Source organism: Falco biarmicus, chromosome 5 (genome assembly GCF_023638135.1).
Source record: "Falco biarmicus isolate bFalBia1 chromosome 5, bFalBia1.pri, whole genome shotgun sequence".
NCBI lineage: Eukaryota > Metazoa > Chordata > Aves > Falconiformes > Falconidae > Falco > Falco biarmicus.
Window position 1 is genome coordinate 35,064,457 of NC_079292.1, and position 23,916 is coordinate 35,088,372.

The 23,916-nt window shown below is 39.5% G+C and overlaps 1 protein-coding gene across 3 annotated transcripts in view; it reads left to right on the plus strand.

The window, feature by feature from the left end:
• PTPRR (protein tyrosine phosphatase receptor type R) overlaps positions 1–23,916 on the plus strand; it is a 148,351-nt gene that overhangs the window by 47,736 nt on the left and 76,699 nt on the right. The gene's annotated exons all lie outside the window — the stretch shown is intronic.

The window sequence follows — 23,916 nt, forward strand, 5'->3', positions numbered from 1 at the left end:
CACAAGAAAAAATGGTAATGAGAGGATAAATTCTTAGCTACATCGGCATTGCTAAGGCTAGTTTAGATGTCTAGAAATCAGTTTTCTGTTGGACAGATTTGTTTTTAACCCACTTTAACATGAGCCAGAATCAGTAAAGCTGACTCAGATATTTTTGGTAGGTAATAAATTTGTCACAAAAAAGTCATCCCCAAGAGAGTTCACATTCAGGTCTAATTCAGGAAGTAGCTTTGACTGAAAAACTGGTGGGAAAGGCAAAGAAGAGGACACAGAAAATCCCCTGTGCAGCAGCTGAGTCTCTAGAATACACTTCCCAGGGTATGGAAACCTTTTCTCATCTTCAGTGGATTCTGAACTTAGTTTCTGGACTATCTGCTTTTCTGGGGCAGGTGCTTTCATTGTCTTGCCTTGACAAGTTCTTACCTAATGTGAGCTAATGGGAGATTTACTGGAACGGTAGCTGTTGCACTCAAGCACTGTTGGTGTCCTAACCACCAGGCTAGATTCTCTTTCTCTACCATTTGTGGATTGAATGTACTTTATATAAAATGGAGGAGTTTCTGAAAAGGAAATCAGGATTTCCTTCACCAAGAGTGCTAACTGACTCTGTGGGTGTCACTTTCTCCTGGGGGCCTAGAGATGACAATTCAGCTCTCCCAGCTATGATTGCACAGAGTGGTGGACCTTACATCTTGCGTTTCCCTTGGGAGACTTCTGACTGCTTTGTTGTTTCAATGTAGGTGGAAACATTGGCAAAACCTAACTTTTCATTGTCTTTTTTTTTTTTTTTTTCTCTAAGTGCCCAATAGTAGAATGCCAAATGGAAAATATCAGTTAGTAGGAAATGCTTTTTTTGGTTCCTCATTTCAGTGGGAAGTCAAAACATGTAGTTTTGCTTCATTTATGCAGTTTGTCAGATACATGAAAGCACTGAGTATTTCTGCAACCCTGCAGTCAGCGAGGGCTGGAACAGAAATATTGAGCTCCAAAATGCACGCCTCTCCACCTGAGCAGGAAGGATAACTGCTCTCACGGTATCAATAACAGCAGGCATCCATTATTTGGTGTCAGGCAAGCAAAGTGGGGAGATGTGGCAAACATTTTGTCATTTATTACATGTAACGTGTCAGAAAAGAGGGCAGCTCTCAGGCCTGCTGAGCTCTGTCTTGCAGAACTTAAACTGCCTGCCTTTATTGCAGGTCATTATTCACCCTGCCCATTAGAAAAAGAGGAAGATTCACTGCAAAACATACAGCATGGATCTGTGGGGACAGGGGTGATAGAGCATGTACTCCTGCCCTCGTTACTTGCTCTGTTTCTCCCACTGACAGCTGAATTTCTGTGATAAATGGCAGCACTGTGTATAATTAATACTGTATATAGTTTGTAAACCAATTTGTAATGTATGTAGACATCCTTTTACATGAAGGGCACTCACCGTTATTGCTGTGAATCAGAGGCTCTTGTCTGGTCAGCAGGCACAGTAAGGCATAAACTTTTTGCCACAGATCACTTTCCTCCCACACCTTGCAGTTATACAAAAACAAGGCATCTCAGGGGTTCCATGTTTCATTTTTATATCATTAAAACAAATCTTTACCTCTCACTCTTCTAATAATTTCCCTTGTCTTTCTTTTCCTCACCCTGCATCAGTCATGTTAATTTAAACAGTGGAAGGTCTGTCCAACTGCTAAAAAAAGAACAGCTCAACTGCTCTCCCTGTCCAATTCCCATTTTGTGATTCAATCAACTGCTCAAGGTATTAATTGTTAAAATAAAATAATGGCACCAATGAACATCATATCTGGATCTTTTAAAAAGTGTACTAAAGTGGTTCAGATATTCATTACATATAGAAAGCTACTAAAAAAAAAGTGATGATACGCCACTAAAGGACATGAATCTTTTAAAGCCTGCTTTGGGTGGGAGAAATATTGTAACACTTTGATTATATTTGGATTAATGTGGTTAATCTCTATGTGCAATTTACGATGTTTTTCCATATAGCAGTTTTGCACCGCATTGGTATGTCAGCCTCAGGGATGGTCAGGAAGCACACGTTTCTAGATTTGCCAGCTGCCTCCCTATTACACAGAGCTTTTGCAACAAGCTGCAGACCCCACTGTGGACATGCTTGGGGGCATCCAAATCCATCAGGTGTAGTCAGGTCTTTAATACGCTCTCCTGATGTGCTATTTGAACACACTTTGGTTATATGCCTGTGTTTGATTTATTCACTAATCATAAAGAATTTTGAATGGTGAATTTTGTCCAGGAGTTATTGATCACTGTTTTTTTTTCCAGGCTTTGCCAGATTTAAATGCTGAAAATAATTGATATGTTATCATGGCTGCCTGTATTTAACCCTCCTGATGGAGAGCAGTGAATAGGACAAACTCCTGTGTTTCAGCTACTGAATTAATTGTCCAGCATCCTACTGCAAACCTGCCTTCCTCCGTGGTTTCTCTTCATGAACCAGAAGTCCATCTTTGCATCATGTGTAACCTGGCTTTCTGCAGAAGAAAGACTGAGCAGACTCTGTGGAGTAGTAACATCATAACTGTACCACTCCACTCCAGCCCACAAATTCCCTGGACCCCATTTTCCAGAGCCCTTCAGTGTCATATGCCTTTTTTTTGAACCTTTTTTTTCCAGAGCCGCAATGTATCTGTTATTGCGGAGTCTTCCAGTGGAAACAACTATACTGTTCAGCTGGTGCTAGTCCAGGTTAGGAACATGGTTACATTTTTAGAACTTAAATTGCTATTTAGCATTGATTGCTTGGATGAGAGCTTTTGAATAATTAATAATGTTTAATTGTTGCCTCAGATTGGAAGCATGTTATTATTTTCTGATACCAGTTTCAGAAGCTTGTCTCTCTGAAACCTTTATTTTCTCCCACCAAGATACTGACAGATGGAAAACCCCACATTTTTTATGGAGAGGAATTGTTAGTTTGTGTTCTGCATACCTTATACAGAGAGTCAGCTGGGCAGTACAAGTTTAGTGATAATAAGTCCGTAACAAAGTTACCTGCTAAAAGTGGAGGGCTGTTATTGTACACAATCAAAACAAAGAGATTTTTATCGCTACTCTCCTCTGTGTGCAACAAGATACTATACATTTTAGCCAGCTTTTTTTGTGATTTTTGCAAAGCTTATGCTATAGCTATGAACAATTTTCTATGGGCTTAAAGCATGAGAGTGATATCCCACTGTAATGGAAGCATTGTTACCCTGATAAATTCCTGCTGAAAAGTCCCCATGTGTCACCATAGGCAAAGTACTCTGTAGGCCTCAGACCTAGTGAATGAAGTAATGTAATGGTCTTATATTTTATTTTATGTCATGTAATGTTTATTTATTCAATACTGAAAAACTGAAAAAACTTTTACCAGGCCCTGATACTGCAAAGACACCATGTTATTTTGGACATAGGGTTGTTGTCATCTTTAACTTTCTTGAAATAGTTTGCAGTCACATGAAAATGTGGATAACTAAATTGTACATGAAAACTTTGTATCCTTTTCTAAGGGCTTTGTGCATTCAAAGTCAGTGCATAGGTAATTTTCAAATTATTCTGAATATACAGAAATGTACTTTTGAAAGATGTCTTTTTCTTATGCCACTAGAGGCCATGAAGGGTGTGGAGCAGAGGGATAGGCAATATCACAAGCTACAGCTCTGTTACTGTCTCTAGCTGAGATTTTCCGCTCCACTGTGCCATTTCTCAGTCTCTGCAATGGCTGCTAAGTAAATTCTAACAATGTGGTGTTTGACTTGATTAGTTGAATGACTAACGTGAGTGGTTTTCTGGATATCATGTTGTCATATGTTTGAATTGCTCTATTCTTAGCTTGATTTGGTGGCTGGGTTGTTTTTTTTTGTATATGTGAAATGATTTGGATGCATTTCACATATAGAAAAATAACAGCTGGTGAGGGGGCAAGGAAGAGTAAGCTGTAGCTATCAAAAAAAAGGGGATAGTTTTTATCATATGCCATTATGTAGAGAGTTCTTGTCTTCAAACCACATCCAATGTGTCTCTTCATCCTTTGTGTAAAAGATCTGTGTGCCTAAATGTGTCCTTTCCAGAAGGCGCAAAAAAAAAAAAAAAAAAAAAAGTTAGTGTTCTGCCTTGCAATGATAGTAATTCTGCTGAAACAAAGTAAAGTTAATCCTAGTGTAATGATTGAATTAGAACAAGCACCAGCTTAAACAATTGTCTTTAGCATCCTGGGTCTAGGTTCGATCTCATATTCCATGAACTGTAGAGGGAAAGAAATGTGGTGGTCAGAAATGATCAAGCAGAAAGTCTCTTGGAAAACATGTATTTGCCTGGCACCTTTATGTCCCTTCATCAGAAACACTGGGCAGGTGAGAAGGCAGGGAACTTGGCTCAGAAGCTTATCCCAATCTGACAGCTTCTGCAGAGTGCTGTGATCTCTAGCAAGTTCAGAGGGGAAAATTTTTAATATTGATACCAAAAGGAGATAGCCTTCCTGCAGCTTCCCTGTGCTCTCCTGCTATGCTCCTAATGAATGAAGCAAAATCTAGAGTTGAAACCTGTATTACAGAAGCTACTGGGGGCACTGCTACTGAGTTCAGTAACTGCAAACTCACACTTACATAATTTATTTAATTATCACCACTTTCTAAAGAGAAAGAGAGTTTTAAGTGGCTTTCTTCAAGCTCTTTAGAACCTCTTACACCTGACAAAATCTCTGGTTTGAAATAAGCCAGAATTTTGCAACAGTTTATGACAATAGTTAATTCATCAACAAAATGCTTTTATTGTTGAGAAATAATCCTAAAAGAAAGCACAGAGAAAAGAAAATATGCAATATTGCAGTACTAATTAATTGTAAAAGTGTTTTTTTTTTGAAACCAGATGAAGAAAACCTGATTGAAACATGACAAAGCATGTAGACCATACAATATCAGAGCATGTTGTGAGGCTTTTGAGGGGAAGTCAGCATTCTGTAGTGGTAAGCACAGGCCAGAGCAGCTCTGTAGCCTAACCTGTGCACTCAGTGCCCCAGCTCACATCATGGGAATGGCTGTGCTGTGAGGTTGCCTCCTCTTTGCATGACAGCTGCATCCATTTCAGAAGGAGTGAGGTTCAGATCAGATGAAGGCGGCGGTTCTCCAGACAGTGAGCAGTAGATCTTACCTGGTGTTGCTGTGGGTGCAGGACGTTTTTTCAGGTTCACAGAAGGAACTTTGAAGAGCGATCTGCTGGAGGTTATTGTTATGGCAAATTACAGTATGCTCAGAAAATCCTCCAAGCCAGAAGTGGTTTGACACAGGGTTAGTAGCAGGGGAGAGATTTCATATGCTTGCCCTGTCCTTACTTTTCCCTTCAGGTCTACTTACAGCTGTGAATGAGACAGCATTGTGAAAGCTGGACATTTGGTCAGAACCAGTAGGGCTGTGTGCTTCTGTTGTAAAATGTAAGTGCTGGCACAGTATAAATAATGTTTTAATTTTATTTCATGATCTATTGTAAGATTTTATGCCAATTTATGCACAACTAAGCAGGAAATAGAATACATATTTCAGAAAATTTCATGCTGTGAAGTGATATGAAGGAAGTGCCTTCCTCCTTGCAGTGTTATACACATAACAGATTTGTAAATAGTGATGGGAGCTGTCCTTGTGTACCATGCACTCACTGTCCACGATCCTATTATAAGTGTTCTATAAAATTCAAAGGCTAATAAGCAGCAAGGCAGAAACATGCTGAAGCATAATGTAGAATATGTGAATAATTTTGTGGAAGTTAATAGGAGCACTCATGTTCCTTGAACAATCATAAGAGCTGCTCTGGAAAATGATTGCAAAATGCCACTTTTGTTCTTGGCAGGTCTGTGCCATGCGTTTGTTCATAAACACAGCTGTTTAATATTAGATACAAAAGTAAGTTTCTCATGTTATTGTTGTCAACCCTGTAGCTTTGGGAAAGTGATCTTGATGAAACACTTAAACAGCAAGCCAGAGAGTTTCTTCCTGAAAGAAATAAACATTTTTTAAACTTTCTTACTTTATTGATTTTACTTTTTTCCCTTTAGAAAATGTCTGTGTCTTTTCCCCTTATAGAATTACTTCCAAATTTTTGTTCTAGGAGAGGAGTTGCTGTAAGTTGGCAATACGAGTACAATGCATAGAACAATACCACTGATTCTGGCTGAACTTTAATGTCATGTTTGATTTCTTATCATAGAATGGTTGAGACTGGAAGGGGCCTCTGGTGGTTGTATAGTCCAAACGCCCTGCCCAAAGCAGGGTCCCTTAGACCTGCAGGTTGCTCAGGACCTTCTCCATTTGGGTTTTGAATATCTTCAAGGATGGAGACTCCACAGCCTCTCTGGGCAATCCGTGTTTGACCACTTTTGTAGTAAAAAAAGTGTTTCCTTATAGATAAATGAAACCTCCTGTTTCTGTTTGTGCCTATTGCCTCCCTGTCACTGGGCAGCACCCAGAAGAGCCTAGCATCATCTTCTGTACTTTCTGCCGTCAGATATTTATACACATTGCCAAGCTTCCTTCCATAGCTTCCATCCTCCTGGCTAAGCAATTGCTTTTCAGGAGTTTGCATCAAGTTCCAGCAACTGCTTTGGAGTCGTTGTCTTCATGGAAGTGAAGTATCATTGACTTTGGTGGTTGTGTGAGCAGCAGTGGGTCCCAGCTTGCAGCTGTCTGTGTATTTGGAGTTCATCAGAAATAATAATCCCTTTCATTCACAGCCATAGTCTTTCCAGTGCAGCAGAAGCCTAGAGCCATTGGCTGAATCTAACCTCTGCCACTGCCAGAAGCATCTGCACTTCTTCCCCAGCTCTGGCTTACTTCAGGCTCAACAGAAACCTGGAGCACTTGCTGATTTATAGTAAGGTGTAACACCAGGAACTAACCAGAGAAACTCAGTTTTCCTCATTTTAATGACACAGAAGGCAGTAGAGTCCTCTAGGCACAGACCTGGCTCCTAGGCTTTCTATGTTACATGACCATAGGATTGAAAGGAGAGCTTTTTCCAGCATAGATATTCACTTCAGTGTTCAGGATTATGCACTTACGGACTATTCCTGAAAGCTCTGGACCACGAACTGTGAAGCACTCAGTTGCGGGCAGGTGAAGCAGGATCCAAAGTAAAACAGGGATATTAAAGCCCTGCTTAACCACTGAACACCTTACCCTTTCCAGTGTACATCTGCGTAGATTAGCAAAAAGACTAAATGATGCTCCCAAGGCCTAACTCACTTCTAGTTCATTTCTTTATGCACACTCTGCATCTTTATATTGTTCTGTAGGAAAACACGTTCTGAGAATTCCACAGAGGAGAATGGTTGTTATTAGACTGTTATATCTGTCCGCTTACCCTAAACAGGAGTTATCATTTAATGTGAGGAACTGTTAAGCTTACGCAGCAGAGACACAGCTTAAAAAAAATGTTTCACTTCCATTATATTTGTACTTCAAAATCATCTATCCTTGGCATGTAATTTAGAAAATAGATTTGATGACTGTTGGTAATTGCCTGTATTTTTTGTGATCAGTGTGTGTAGTGTTCAAAATTGATGTTGCTAATTAAATAACAGAAATAGGAACTGAGAGTTAATTGCAGTCTATGCAGGTTGCCCCTCAGGTGTTTTGTGTCACCTGGTAAGTCTCAGCTCATCAGCAGAAGCAAAGTCAATAAGGGTTTACAGAACTGGAGGCAGCTGGAGGGTTACAAAATCACCATGTCCCATAGAAACTGTGTGCATGTGAAGGTGTGTGGTCATGGTCACGGTTGTGCTCCTGATCACCAGCATAAGTGAGATATTAATGAATTGAAAAGTGGTAGAAAATGATAGCCTGCATGTAGTTTTCTCTGTTGATTACCAAGATACAAGATGTAATAACTGAATTTTGCCACCACTCGGACGTTGCTGTACAGCTTCCAGCCAGTTCAGAGAGGGGTTGGGTAGGGATTGTATTCACGTAACCTTAGCCTGCATGTTGTCCTCAGAGTACCTGTTCACTCGGTTATCAGATATGAACTGACCCACTTTCTGAGCCACTCCTTTTAAAAATATATTTATTTGCAGGTGAATTACGTGTGCTTTTCCAAGATTTGTATTGTCTTGATTTTAGCCATGTTAAGTACATGATGTTCAGGTGAACTTCACCTGAACTACCCAGTGCTCTGACCTACCTTATTGTTTATCCTGTGTTCCTTGATTCTGAGTAACCTTCAATCTTTTGTGTTATCTTCAAGCTTCCGTATGACTTCGTGTGGCTCAACAGACTTCTAATAAGGATGTTGACTAGCACAGAGCTAGGAGAAACTTTCTGCAGTCAGTCATCTGTTCCAGCATGTTTGCAGGTTTACCCTTCTACTTGCTCTTTCAGCATCCAATGTGACTACTTTTGGATTGAAATATATACAATATACATCACATTACTATCACCCCTTGATTTCTTACCTCTCAAAAATATCTAGAAGTTGTTACTTCTTTATCATTAGGAAAATTTTGCTGTCTTGATGTGTATCGTGTATCCCTGTTGATATTTAAACAGAAAAGCTTAAGTAGACAAGTCCACAGCCCCTTGGTATCCATTGATAGTTTTTATTCCTTTAGCTATTGCCAGCAGTTCATGTAGGCTTTTTTTCCCCCCATTACAGTATTTACGTGGTTATCTAAAGGGATTAAAACTGGCCTTCTTCACAGAAACATAATTTCTGTTATTCTGTTTCTAGTCTTTTCACAAGCTTTGTATTTTTCTTCATGAGGAAGCACTTTGGATTTTCATAAGTGGGGAACGTCTAGATGTCAGCACTCTCTGGATTTGAAAGCAGTGCAGCAGGTGTTCCTAGAGGGCCAGAGCATATTTGCAACTCACGAAGTATTTTTCTATCTCTCCTGAAGGGGCTTTTTAATTGTGGCCAGCAGAACCATTTACAAGTTGGAGCTGTCATGAGCAGACTATCTTTTCCAGATCTGTGGGATACCTGAGACAAGAGCCTTAGGCCGGAGAGGCACTGCCACTGCCACCGTCACTATTTTCCGAATTCAAAGCAGTCTGCAACTGGGTTTGCTCTGCGGATAGGTGAGCAGTGCCAGCCTGAAGGTCATGTTCATTATGAGGCTCTTTAGGAAATTCTGATTTACAACCTTTTTCTAGAGAGGGAACTCATATCCAGAAGTGTAAATATCACTAACGGTGTGAAATTATCGCTTCCATCAAGTTTATTTAATGAAATTTGAACGTTGGAGGAAAAGATGAGGGGAAGCAAACTGGATTGATAACATTAAATCTGATTCTCTTTCGGCTTTTCTGAGCTTCTAAGCCAGTCTGTTCTTGCTTCCTAGGACCAGCTCTCATCATCTATCTACCTTCCCATTATTTCAGCTCTGAACCAAGAACAGCACTGCTGCTTCTCTTTGCATGCAGATGTAATACCTCTTCAGCCTAAACAACCACATGCCTTGTTAATAATTAAAGCTCTACATGTGTTCTATTGTACTTGAAGGTTGAATACACAGGTATACATAAATCTTATATCCAAATAGCCATCTTCCATAAAGATGTAAAGACTGTCAACTAGCAGCTTCTTTCTTGCACAAAAGTTTTACTAAAAATATCTTTAAATGACAAAAACTGTCAGCTTTCTTATTTAGCTGTATATTCTACTTCCTTTTACTAAATCCTCTCCAAAATATTAAAATTGAAATTAAAAAGGTTTGAGTCACTGAATGAAGATTTGGATTTTTTACTTACATAAATTGCAAAATTCTCATTGTTCAGGTAGAAGATTAAGCCTATTTGGACTCCTATTAAATGGAAATAATTTATTATCTATTCATTTCAGTTTGCAAAATATTTTGGTAAATGCATTTTTCTCATTTGTGAGCTGCTCTATGATCTGTCTAATCTATATACGAACTGTTAGCGAGCAAGACAGAAGGGAAGACACAGAATACAGAATTACAATGAAATTTAAGAAACTCACAGTTGCAAGCTTACAGCTTAGAATCTCTAATCACAGTCTAACTTTAAAAGATTGATGAGTCACGAATATGTTTTCAAATTATATTAGGTAAAAAAAGAAAAAAAGACATCATTTAGCTGCCATGACAAAGTTTCCTTCTTATTCAGGTTATGCAAATAATTTAAATGCTTGTCTTGTATTTTGCATATTAGTCATGTAATATATTATGATGTTGATTAACGGCAAAAATTGTTCATGATAAAACAGAAGAAAATTTAATGAGATATAATACAGGCTTCAAAGAGAAAAGAACATATAACATACACAAAAATAGTTCATGAAAAGAACTTAGATTCAGTGATCTTTGTAAATGATATGTGGGAAGTCCTCTGTTTCTGTACATTAAAATCTATGTAAATCTTAAAGTTTTGGATCTTTGTTAGGGGTAGAACGCTAACATTTTCTGACATTAAGTATAAAAAATAACCCCAAAACCTGGAAAATGAGATAGTGAGGGATGTTGGCCAGAATTCTGTGTTGGGTGTCCAAATTGTCATTTTTACTTGTAGTGTTGGCATTGCGTACCTTCTTCATGTTTGTAAGATAAGTACTTTGCCGTGATGCACTGATTTTTCTTCAGACCTAATGAAGGTTCTTAGTCCCCATCGTTGCATCCTTTGGTGTGCACACATGAAAAGAACTACTAGCGTAAGCTGAGAATTATTATTAATTACTAAAGTGTTCTTTGTTCTTGCATCCTTGCTCGCCCTGTCACCCAGCATGATGTAAACCCTCACTATGTGTTTGAAATGGTTTAGGAGGAATACAAATAATTCTGCCTTAACAGAGGTGCCGGATCACATTATACCTGCCTGAGAAAACACACCCGACCCAGGAAACATGATGTATGCAATCATAAGCGAAGAAATGCAGTTACCATATGGATGACCAAAAGACGTTAATACTAACAAAGACAATACTGTCTATTACAAAATCATGCTGCTGGTTAGATTTGCAGCTTTCTAAAACACGTCTCAGGAAATGCATACCAAGTAATCCGGTAGGAGCTGCCTCAGTCTTCATGGGACTAGCGAGCTCTTGTTGAACAGAGGTCCTGCTCTTTGCCTCATTGGTGTAACAGTTTTATGTACCTGTTCGCACAGGTCTGTCATGACAATGAAGCCATCCTCTTTGTACAGTCCTGTTGTAGTAGGACAGAAGAAGAGCCGCTGCCCACCTGTAGTGTTCTGCCAGGGGAACGCACCTCAGGAGGTCTGGGGCTGCTACCTACCTGCAGGAATAGCTGGCAGTGAATGAATGGGATTTCTTTCCTTTCAGCTGCCTTATAAACATCCCTGATTAAGGCAGATGAAAGTGAGTTGCCTCAAGTTGTGCACATGAATGTGACCCTTGCATCACAGGCTGATCAGCTCTCAGAAAAGGAAAGTATACCAGAAAGTTATTGAGAGACAGACATTGCTCTGTTAAATATGGCAGGCTATGAGAGGGTAAAATGGCTTCTGTGTAGACAGACAGAAAAAAATTTTACTGATTAGGTTTTGTCTAACATGGCAAATATGAAGCATATATTTATGGAGTTGATCAAAGAATTCTCCCTCATATATTCCTGTATCCTGTGGCAAGAGGTAGATGAAAAATTGAGGGGTCTCAGCTATGACATTCAGCTTCACCGATCTTATTTCTGTCCTCTCTTGCAGTATCAATTTGGGGAAAAATCACAACTGAAAAAATCATATTTTGAAAACCTTTTTGCTACAACAAAGAATATTTATGAATGTTTACCTTCCTCTTGCTGTTTCCTTTGCTTAAAACATGGAGATTTCTTTAAAAAATGGTAATTTTGATTATTTTTTTAGTTTCTTCTTTTCCCTCCAGTCATTTAATTATGCAGTTTCTGGAAGGTTTTCTGGGAATTTTATATGTAATGGGGAAAAGATCATAGAAACAAGAAGCTGTAAAAGCAGTTTTGTTGATCTTAGGTTCCTTTGTTCATCCCAGCATGGGGTTGTTCCGTTTTATGGTCTATCATCTTTGTTCAGCTTTGTTTCAGCTAGTGAAATGAGCATTCCTCCACTACTATACACAAAATCTAATGATGAAGCTGGTAAGGGAAGTTTGTTGATTATAGTTCAAACTCAGAAAAAAGGCAAAGAAGAGATTAGCTGACAGACTGAGGATGCTCCCTGCCAACCCTAATGACCTTGGCAGTCAGCTACCACATTAGCAGTGACCTACCACATTTTTCATCAAGGTAACACGCTACCCTACTGCTTTAGTCAAGTAGTAATGATGGTATCTTGGTGTCCAGAAATACTCTGAAGTCATATACAGAGAAACTGTATTGCTCTTGTGCAACTGATCCAGCTTGTTCTGGTGAAGCTGAACTTGCTGGTACTGCGTACAGAGCCGTGATAGCAATGTCACGGTAGAAATGGGGCTGAGCCCTTTGCTGTACACCTCTGGTGCTGTGTCACGCCGTCCTGTTGGGTCACCTAGTGGGCCTACACCCTCATGCTGAGTTGTGTGATAGGGTCTCTGCTGTGCAGGGCTGGCAAGAGAGGAGGTGAATGGATATAACGCATACATTCAGACTGCTGCACAACACTGTGGCTTCTCTCTCATTGGAGGAGTGAGAGATGGGACACGAGAGCAGCCCAAAATACATGATTTACCAGCACAGTGTGAAGGGAAAATACAGCAGGGAAGGGGAAAATGAGGATAATGCAGGAGATACAGCTCTTTCAAGCCCTCTGGTAAATTCACATCTGCATCTTAGAAATTATAGTGCATGTTTAGTCCGGCACTGATGGGATCCGTTGAGTTGCTCCTGTGCAGTGAGCAGTAGCCGTGCAGGCCTGGCACATCTGTGTTTAGCTGGGTGCCGAGCTGCCCCGGGGGCAGCCTGCAGGTCCCCAGGCAGTCATATGTATTCCAGTGGGATAATGTCAGCAGATTTTTCTCCCAGAAGCATTTTCTGGTTAGGACCCTTTGCGGAATGGGTTGCTGTCTTATCGCAACTAAAAGGAACAAGAGCTTGTAAATGATAGATCATGGAGATATTTTCTCAAAATCAGCTAAAGTCAGTTGCTCCTTTTAGACATTGTGTATAAAAAATAGTCTCCAGTGATATGCCTGTTAAATCATGTTGCTCCACTTTTCCTGAGGCTTTGTAGCTTTTTGTTTTGCTTTTACACTTCTGAACTTTTTTGAGTAGACACACCTCTCCTGATAAACTTAAGCCTTAAGTTTTAGCTGTATACCAACAGCTATATATATATAAGGTAGAAGCCAGACAGCCTTTTGTTAACAGGCATAGATGCTACTGCTGTGTGTCTTTTTTGTGGAATAAGGTAAATGTCCTGGGGTTTTTTAAATGAAGTCTACAAGCCCTCTTGCCATCATTTGCAGGACTTGTGTTTTGATATGACAGGTATAACACAGATACTGCTCTGGATCAGAGCCATAAGCTCAGTTTCTGAGGAGCTGTGCATTTCTTCCCAGGCATCTCTTCCTGCCAGCACAGAGCAGCAGCCACAGAACCACCAGGAATCTCCTGGGTTTCCAGAGTGCAGGAAAGAGGCAGGAAGCGTGCATGGAGGTGCATGCGCTGCATTCGTACAGAGGAGCAGTACCTCTCAAACACAAATGGCTCTGTTTGTGGTCACTTGGGGAAATCTGGACAATTACTTCTTGTATTTTGAAGAATATTGTTAAAAAATAAGAAAGAAGAAAAAAAAAAAAAAAGGAAAAGGAAGCCTCACCCACCAAATCTGCAATTGCTGTTTCTCACTGAAAGTATTATGAATTACTTTGCTTTTGTGTATGTGTGAGAATGAGAGAACTGCACGCAAACAGTTTTTAATATTCTATTTTAAGGGTGATCAATTCTGAGTATCAAAGGGGAAAAATGCATCTTTCTCATTCTAAACATCTGAAGTGGGCTTTGACAGCAGTGTTGTGTGTTTAAAAAAAAAAACCAACATTGAATGCTTTTCTCATGCTAAACATAAAAAACAGAAATTGAAGATCCGTGAATTGGGCTCTGTGTCCCAGTTATTTTAGAGCAGTAATATTTCATAATACATGGCAGCACAGTTTTTTCATCTTTGACCTCACAAGTGGATTCAACTCTAAAGAAAAGTCACCTAAATTAGCTTGAAAGCATTTTTCTAAAATGTTTTTTCCTTGTGGTTGAGTCAGAAAACTTGTCCTATGTTAGGACATTTGGGACGCAGTGTACATGTCACATTTCCAAAGTCAGAAACCCAAATCTTGAGCTGCTGGTCAAAAATACAAGATTGTTATTAGTATTAATAGGAATTGTTGAAGTAAAACTCTCATTAAATCTTTGAAGATTTGGTGTTAGTGTTTTCCCTTAAGCTGTGCCTTCTATGTTCAGTACTAGACATTAGAGGGAAATCCTTTGTCTGCCCAGATGTTCAGGAGAAGGGGAATTTGTGCCTCATATCCTCTGAAATACATTTGGTATTAGCAGCTCCAGGAGGTCAAAGATCCTGAGACAGTTGCCAAAATCATGAGATTGTCTTTTCTCTGCATTCTTGTTTCTGAGCTTGTAGGACTCACGTGCAATCATTAATAGTTTTCTAAAACTTTGAGACAAAGGGACATATCCAGTCACATGAACCCATGACAGGATAAAACTCAAAGTAATGCCAAACTTTTTCTAAATAAAAATGCAGGTCTCCAAGAGTTTAGCTCGATTTTGCTTAACTTTGTTTCAAGTTCATAATAGTAAAAGGAACGTAAGGCAGAAATTACAAGGGTGCCTTGTATTGTCTGCACTCGGCCTGGTTGGCAGATTTGGAGTGCTAAAGTAGGTAAGGGAAAGTCAGCAATACAAGTTTTATTCCAATAATTTGTGATTATGGTGACGTTAATGGCTATAAACAAACTTCATGGGCTAAAAGCAGATAAAGACCCAAAACATACTGGTGAATTGTGTCACACTAAAGAGCCCTTGTTGTTAGACATTGTTTCCTGAGAACAGGATCGTGATCTCTCAAGAGCTGAGGTGTAAGAATTGCTTCTTTCTTTAAAAGATTTGGCTGTGTTGGACGAATAATTCATACTATCCTGGGCCACGAGCCGTATTCAGGAATCACACAAGAACAGCCTTTCATGTCAATATCTCAATTCCAGTTGAGCCAAATGTATTTTTAAGACTTTGTTTTTCAGATTTATTTCAAATTTTCTTCTTCATACACCCAGAAACCGTAGAGCACTACAATTATGGGAAAAAAGGGAAAGTGTTTGCCTCTTTCTACAACATTCCCATTGTGCATGTTCAGGCAGATTTTGCTTATCTGAAACTACCAATAAAATTTGCCTCTGAAAATAAATACATGAGAAAGCTGAGATGTCAGCAGTACTGGAATCTCGCCTTGATTTTCAAAGCAAAGAGAAAGGTTACTAAGGAAAGTAAGTGAAAGATGTGGTAGTTGCTGTATTGTCTTAGGTTTCTAGTTTTCTTCTTCATTGGTTTGTAAGGTCACATACATGTCTGCTACAAACTAGATTGAAAATTCTGAAGGTAAAATGAAAAGGATGAATTTGGGGTTGGTTTTTTGTCTTTCATTTTTCTGGAAGGCATTCTGATGTATTGAGGACCATTTTACAAAGTCCTAACAAGGATTTAAACTTCAGTAACTAAGAATTATTTGAAACATTAAACTAACTGAAATGAAGGTTTCACAAAAGGAGCATGGAGAAACAATACTGGTTTTCTGGCATTTGGAACTCTACCTAGGGATTTAATAATTGGGCAGAAAAACCCAAACGTATTATGAAGTGCTGTGCTGAACAGGCTCAAATGGGTCTGTTGGCTCTGAGGATTACAGCTGGCTTTGGGATGATGAAATAGGATGTGACTAGTACAATCATGCTGTGCATAAAAGTTGTACCGGACATAACAGCACCACGCGTTTCTTTTGTAATGGAGGGAATAACTTTTTTGCTAATATTGAATAAAGACAGATAGGACAATTTTATGGAGCTCATTATACATGCCTCTCAAAGAACAAAAAGGTTAAAATAGTGTTTGGCTGAGCTCTTCCAGCTCTCCATGTGTTTCCACCTCTGTATTATCTTGTGCTTTTCCATCATCTTGTCCTTTTCAACTGTCTACCTGTAAGGGAGGAGGGCAGGGTGATGTGGATGGAGGAAAAAAAAAGCCTAGAAAACTCTCAGAGCTTTGAAATGAACTTCAGCTGCTATTTTAAGAAAACTTAAATACTTTGTGATGAGGTAAATCCCAATCCTTGAAGAAATGCAGCACCAAATTTAAAAAAAAAAAAAAAAAAAAAAAAAAAAGACAGGCAGTAACTTTTGGGGGCAATGTTAATATTATGTGTGAAAGAAGTTGAGAAGTTCCATCCTTTGTACCTGTCCCCCATCTTCTTACTAAAATATATAAAATCCCATTAAACAGTCAAATACTATTGTCCCCATTTTATATAGATAGGACTGAGGCAGACTTGCTAAAGCCAGAGGCACAGAAAACCTTTGGCCTCTCATCCCTACTGGTAATTAATTTGCACTAATTGTAAATGCTCCCAGCTTAGTACTCTTTCAAACAGATGTAGTTTTGTTGTGATCAGGTTTCGAAAAAAGAGCAATATACTTCCACGCGCAACAGAAAAATGTCTCCTTCTGCCACTAGGTACTTAAATCCCACATGGTGGTGAAGCAGAATGTTCCCTTTGCCCCAAAGAAGCTCTAGAAAATCATCCACAAAGTCCAACAGAACTACTGCAGCCTCCTGCGCCTCTCCTTCCCCCTTCCAAATGGCTCCCACGGTACAGAGACCTTCAGGGACTGCTAGTATTTAATAACAGGGCTGCATCAAACTTCTGTCCCATGGGTAGCAGATAACCTCTCTTTCCCCTCTTTTGTACCCCCTCAGCAACAACGAGGATGCATCCCATGGGCATTTAGGGTATGGGATTCTGCAAAAATCCTATGTACTGGGCTCTATACAAGGTTATCCCTCTACTGAGGTGGGGCTGTGGGATGCTAGTCTCACACAATCTATAGCACATTGGGTGTTTGGAGGCTGTACGTAATTTCAGACTTTGAAATACATAACACATGATTAATGCATTAATGATACCGTAGCAAAGAGTTAAAGGGAAATGAGTATGATGAGCATTGAGAGGACAGTCTAACCACATTCAGACTGTCACCTCACTAACTACATCACGTTGTGGTACGGGAATGACCCATGTGACTCAGAAGCCAGGAGAACAAAATAACCTACCTTTTGTGATTTCCTTCAGAAGAAAGATAGAAGACTATTCCGTGTCTTCTCATTAGATGTGATCAGTAAATTCATGTTAAATGACACTGAAAAGCTGACCCTTACCTTTGCTAGGAGGCCGCAAACCCAGAGGTTAATGCAAAACGTAGGACTGATAGAAATCAAAGTGTGCCTCTTAGAGACAGACATTAACAAACCTTATCCTTAATAGGCTGAATGCATTGTCATATACTTTAATCATCCATGAAGGTCACAGTCTTTCTATAGCTGACTGACTCACTGCCCAAGTGCATGTAAAAGCTCAGAGAGGGAATCCTGGACCAAAGCCAGACCTCACAGATGGAGCGTTTCTCACTCTTGTGTTGGTGCTTCCTACAGAAGTGGTCAAATCAGCCCCAGATAGCTGATCTCATTTGAGAAATTAGTTCTCCTCCCTGCAAAAATAAGTGTAAATCTGTCACATAGCTGAGATAAACCAGTTTAGTCATATCACCCACCTGCCTCCAGAGTAGCTTTGCCAGTCTGAACTGTGGATGCCAGTGGAATGCACTGGCCTTACCTCAACACCTGGCAGAGCATCTTCAGCCTCTGCCATGCCACAGCCTCTAGGATCACCCTCAGTTGCTACATAGATGTGCAAACAGGACTTGTATGAAATCCAGTGTCTAGCCCAGGATGATGGCCAGCACTCAAATTTTTAAATAGCAGACTGAGAAACTTTTTTTCCAAAAAAAAAAATTTTTATTGCACTAGGGTTCATCTTCATTTCTGATAGTTAGACATTTGGCTTCAACTCTATGACAAGTTTTGTAGTATCTCTTCTGCACAGTTTTGAGGGACATCCGTGACATTCAGCATCCATCTAAGCATCCAGCCCTTTTTCTGCCTCTTGTTCAGTTTTTGGCCTCAGCAACTTCCTGTGGTAAAAAGGTCTGTGGATTAACTGCAGTGTGCGAAAGACTGCTTTCTTCGGTGAATTTTGATTTTGTCATATTTTAATGAACACTCGAAAATCAGTATGGGGGGAGACCATACAGCTGTCTTAACTAATTAGAGTAACCCTACATTTCCCGTTAGTGTTACTTCTGTCTTTGGTTTCTTTCAGAGAGCTCATAATATGCATAAATATTTCAATGTATATGCTTTCCATGAAAAATTGATCAAAAGCCAAAATTGTTCTTTAATGTTACATGAGAAATGCATAAATCCATAAATGCTTACCTTAAACAAAGATTTTCCATATAAGATGTGGGGATTTTTTCTCTAGCAAAAATGTGAATGAATGTACAATGTCACACCTTGAAAAGCAGCATCCAAATATAAAAAACTTCCCTGGACTAACCAGGACTGAAGCAATCCAAGCATCCCATTCCTATTACTTTTTCTTTAATGTTTATACAGGACCAGTTTAGAGTTCTTTTTCTCATCACCCAAATACTCTTTGGAGAAGCACACTTAAATTTTCGCAGGCTACATGTGGAATTTGATACTGTTTGGCAGATTTGTGTATTCTGCAGCCTCAGTGTCTCATAAGAAAATTGGTGAATTAAATAGAAGCATGTTTCAGGTCCAGAGCATTTCTCAATACTTCTCACTAGTTCTTGTAAACTCAAACATATGCCTGTAATTTTTCTACTTTCAGGTGATTTTCACTGCACTGTTGTAGAATAGCCAAGACTCCCCCTCACAATTTTTCAGTAATTTCTTCCTGACCTTAGAAGTATTTAAATGTCACAAAAATTATATTTCTAGTCACATCGTCACATTGTGTTTTAGCAGAAATATATTAAGTATGAAAGTTTGAGTAGGTCACTGCAGGCAACTGCTAATACATAGCAACACAAAGCTTCTTTAATTAATCACTAAGAATAATGGATTTTATACTCAGGAGAATTCTATCTTAGTTTACAGACATAATTCAAAGTTTAATGTGAACTTCATAAAAGGGCAGGCTTCTCCTGTTGGAGAAAATAACGTTGCAGAGGGAGAGGTGGATGGGGGAGGAGGGAATGCTGCATCAGACACTGGTTTGTCTTAGGGCAAAGTGCCTTTGGAGTGGTACTTGGCTTGGCAAAATGCTTTGTTCTAGTTGCATAATGCTGGCTGAGGACATGCTGGCTCCCGTGCCATTTGTGGACTACATGAGACACTAAACTTGCTGTGACACATGACACTTCATATGATAAAAGCCAAAATCCTCTGTGGCTGTGTATTAGTCACCTGAGCCAGCCAAAGGGGCTAACCTGATGCCCAGTGCAGCTGCGGCCTCACATTGTTAAACTGCAACAGGAAGGCAAATCTAACGAGTTTAGGGGAAGAAAAGGGAAAATGCAGGTATTTTCACAATTTCTTGCCAGATTTTTTGTAGTCTTGTGCCCAAACATACAGCTGCAACACTTACACCTTCACTCCCAATAAATACATGCTTTTTTGGTTGTACAGCTGAGGCTGTCTGATGAGGGTGCTAAGATGAAACATGGTGACACTAATTAACTGTAGACACTGTCACTGTACAGGCAGCAGGGCAGGGTGCTCAGATGGAGGGACCTGTGGCCTGGCCACAGTCCAGTACCTGCTGTAGTGCAAAAAACCATTTTATAGCATTTTTGGTGACTTTCCTAAAACAGAAATAAATAGGTGGAGTGCAGGCAGATAAGACAACTCTTTTCTGAGTTTTCTCTTTTGTTTGGCCTAAGTAAATAGGGGTGTTAATTTTTATTTTCATTTTTAGAGTTGTCTTTCTTTGGTTTTAACACAAAATAGAACTTACTACCCAATGGCCCTTAAGTATGTAAAATTCCTAGTATCTGTAATTTGCTGATTTACTTGTACTCTTTTTTCATAAAAATATGTGAAGACTTATACTTTAACCTTCAACCTTCTTCATCCTTGATTATTTTTCTTCCTGTATGTTCAGGTTAGCTGATGTTTGAGAAGACACCTGTGGTGGTAGGGTCAAGAGGAGTTTAGAGTGGAGTAACCAGTGTATAGAAAAGGAATGGTATATCTGAGGCTTGTTGCAGAAAGGCTACCACTGATGACAAGGAAAAGATAAGAAAAGGAGATGTATGATTATTTTTTGAGAAGCAGAACTTGACTTGGGAAATTACAATTTATTGTAATATCCTAAAAAATATTATTTCAGAAATTGTGTTATACATTCATCCCTTTCATGCTGTTGGTTTTTGGTTTTGGTGTTGGGGTTTTTTTTTGTTATTGTTGTTTGGGGGTTTTGTGTTTTGTTTTGTTTTGTTTTTTAACATGAAAATCTTTATCAAAAAGCCCTTGTAGGATCTAGGTTGTGAATGGTCTTTGATGTTTTTCTGTGCTGAGTTTCCTTTTCTGGAACTCTGTCTTCCCACATTTTCCACTACAAGCAGAAAAGTTCCTCCCTTCTAACTACCTGTTTTGCTTGGATCAGATAAACCTAGAAACTGTCGCTAGCCGGTTGGTAATTGCTCAGGGAAATGAGTCCTCCAGGGTGTTCGCCTCTAAGCTCAACAAGTCGCTATGACCAACAGTGGCTGTGGGTTCAAAACTGTAAACTCCTTGTGGAGTAGGCTGCAATCCATGATAAACACTGCAGATGAGCAAAGGGTAAATGATTCGTGCTGTCTAACTGGGATGCTTCAGCCCTTTCCTTTTCAAAGCAAAAGGAGCAACCAGAGGAACACAGTAAGACACTACTTGTGTATCTATGCTAACACTTTATTTATTTCTATGGGTTTACTTTACAGGGGTTAATTTCACATTTTCTTGAGGTGGTGACAGAATACATAATGGTTTAATCTATGTAATTATAATCTGTAAATGGCTGGACAGGTTTCCATTCTAGGAGTGATTCTCTTAATGACAGTTTATATTGATCATCTAATGTACAGGTATTGTTGCATTTGTAGTGCATCCATTATCAGTTTTCTATCCTAATCTCTTACTGTTATAGTCAACACAACATCTAGGTATGTCATCAGACTAGCACAATAATATTAAAATATTAAATTTTAATAATGTTTTAGGAATTTTCTACTGATAGGAATAGTTAGGATATTATTTTTTTTCCATTCTCTATCTTCTTTCTCTTTATTTTCTTTTTTTCTTTCTCAGACTAACTTTTCTTAACAAAAATTGTCATAGTTAAGAATTTGCAGAAAGGCAGTTTTGTACCAGACCCTCAGGTCAGACTGAAGTTTCAGTCACTTCTGGAAGGGCACATGCCAGAGCTGAGAATATAATGCCCCCAAGTGTTGCCTTCATCCCAGATCTTGATAGTGTCAGTATGGGTTATTGTAGGATAGCATTCATGTAATTGAGGAGACCCATTGCCTTTTAGTGCTGAGTAGGCATAAATTAGCCTGGATCTTTTCAGAAGGCACTTGGGAAAAGAGTATAATCTTGCCCTGTTCCTATCATTTTCCATAAGCATCCAGAGTTGGCCACAGGATGCTGAACTTGATGTGTCTCCAGTCTGATCCACTCCTGCTTTATGATTTTTTGAATCCAATACAAACAAGTGGGTAATAGAGAGCACTGACACGTTTGTGATGTGCTGCTCACTCTAAAGCAGGTGCTCTCAGGGTCCCATTGAGCATTTCTATACATTATCTTTCACTGATCGAGTTAGAGATCCTATTCCTAAAGTGTCACATTCTGGATTGCTAACTTTCCTCTTGACAGGAAGAGGCAAATGCACTCTCTTGTGCTGCCTGATAAAAGAAAAAGAGGCCTATGTTGCTCTTATTTAATTTTGACTATAATTACCGTGGAACTAAGCTCCACACTAATGCCAGCAATTAAGAAGCAGATCATTTCAATGAACAGTGAGGCAAGGTTCTTTTAAAAAATATGAGCTTTTTCTTCCTCAGATACTTTTTTTGGGGGGAGAGGGGGTTGGTTGGGTAGTCACAAAAAAAAAAAAAATATCCTTTCTGCTGCATAAGAAACACTGAGATGAGGCTTAAGAACAGATTTCTTCCCACCCACTTGGGAGGTTTTCTAAAAGGGTCCTGAAATCTGCAGCTGCCAGGCCAGGTGAGCTTTCTAAGCAGGCTGGTGCCAGCCTGACGCAGCGAGTGCTGTGGTCTTCGGGCTTCCCCCAGGACCAGCACGGACAGTGTAGCTGTTACAGTGACACACGCACGCTCTGAGGCCTTTTATGACTATTTGTTATAGGACGCAGTAGACCAAATTCAGACCTCGTAGGAAGAGATGTGACTGTCCTGAAGATAATGGAGGTTCACTACTTTTTATTGTCCCTGGATTTGATGAACCAAAATCCCAGCATAGTGAATCTATAAGAATTTGTTGTCTAACCTTGCAGGCTTTTTAAGATCTTCTATTTCATCTGAAGCCAGACATTTTTCTGGCTGTTTTATTTTGGTGTCTTTGTCAGTGAGCTGTTAACACACTTTAACAACATCTCTATTAATGTGATCTGATCCCTGGCTCAAGTGTGTTTAAGTGAATGTATTTTGATTTTATGTCTGCTAATTTTGCTCAGTAACAACAGCTAGCATTATCCCCATGACTCAAGGTCACTGACTTAGACAAGCGGTTTCGCACTCTTTATACCATCCTGATGGATCTCCAGGGACCCTCCTGACAACCTTCCTATTTCAGCAACAACTCCCTTTCTCATTTAGCCAGGATCCTCAGACCAGGCTGTCGACTTTCAGCCTAGTGATGGTTTCACAGCTCCAAACCAATTCTCCTCTGCTGTATTGCTCAGGTGTGCCATGGCCAGAGCGAGCCAGTCTGGGGAACAAGAAATGGTGCTCAGATCTGTTAGCTCCCCACATGTCCCCTCTCGAGACATTCCTCTCTTCCAGTGACAAAGCTGGAGTAGTTTTGTAACCGCTCGGGATGTCTGTCTAATTCAAGAAGAAGCAAAGAGAAAAAGATCTTGCATTTTGAAAATGCCAGGGTAGAAAGGGTAATTTAAATCAAAGAATTATAATACTTCCACTTGAATTAAAGCTCAGCTGTGTAGTAAAAGCAGATGTCCTTGATCCATCAAGACCTAACAATCCCATTAGTGTAAAAAATGAGGAAAAGGGGGTGGGGAGAAATTAAAAACACTCAGTACTGATGGAAAAATCAAATTGACACTGGACAAGGAAAGCAAATATTTTGTGGTTTTAGATCATAACTTATAAATACTTACTGATAAATAAAGAACAAGAGTCAAAACGTGTGATGCTGTTTTTCTTCAAGAAAAAAGTTGCCTTTCTTTCTGGACCATAACCATATTCCCAGTGTGATGTCTGACCCATAAATATTTAATTCTCTTCATGCAACTCTGGTTAGAAAGGTAGAATATTTGCTTGGAGCAGCAAGCTGATCCGTTGCTCTGAATAGGATGTTTAAAATAAAAAGTCTTTTTCAACTCAAGTCAACTGTCTCAGTCAGAACTTACTAACTTCCTAAGTCAGAAGTTGCCAGAAACACTGGAGGCCTTCTGGGACCGTGTGACATACTCTTCCTCCCTCTCTTCTCCACTACATATTGTCTGCAAAGGGGATATCGAAGTGAAAAAAGGGACCACAAAGTACCACATGGGATTATTGGCCACCAGGCATCACGTGAAGAACCCATATCTGGTTCATCTTGGAAACAGAGGATTTGAACCTAAACTATTTCCTGGGTAGAAT